This window comes from Pteropus alecto, unplaced genomic scaffold (genome assembly GCF_000325575.1).
Source record: "Pteropus alecto unplaced genomic scaffold, ASM32557v1 scaffold78, whole genome shotgun sequence".
In the NCBI taxonomy this organism is placed as follows: Eukaryota; Metazoa; Chordata; class Mammalia; order Chiroptera; family Pteropodidae; genus Pteropus; species Pteropus alecto.
Genome location: NW_006443124.1, coordinates 14798686 through 14798952, shown reverse-complemented (window position 1 = coordinate 14798952; position 267 = coordinate 14798686). Strand labels below are relative to the sequence as shown.

The following is a 267-nucleotide window of genomic DNA, read 5'->3' as shown; positions in this document are numbered from 1 at the left end:
ACCTTGCGGCCGGCCCCCCATCTCCCCGAGTCCAGCTCTGGCCCCTGGCGCGCCCCACTTACCATGCTGGTGCCGCTCCGCACCCCTTGCGCGCTGCAGTTTTCTCGCACGGATTTGAACCCTCCCTCCAGGGCGTCCGTCCAGCCGAGACTGCGAGCCGGGCCGGAGCGGCCAGGCGGCAGACGCCGGGAAAACGCGGGCGGGCGCCAGAGCCGGATTGGCGAGGGAGGGACGCGCTCGGTAGCGCTCGCTCGCCTGCCCCAGAGG

At 73.0% G+C, this 267-nt stretch overlaps 1 protein-coding gene across 2 annotated transcripts in view; it reads right to left on the bottom strand.

The window, feature by feature from the left end:
* N4BP3 (NEDD4 binding protein 3) overlaps positions 1 to 261 on the bottom strand; it is a 7895-nt gene extending 7634 nt beyond the window's left edge. For both annotated transcript variants that reach the window (XM_006923221.3, XM_015598197.2), the window contains exon 1: positions 63 to 261. The gene's annotated coding sequence lies outside the window, so the exon portion shown is untranslated. The remainder of the gene's footprint in view (positions 1 to 62) is intronic.
* Positions 262 to 267: the final 6 nt, after the last annotated feature.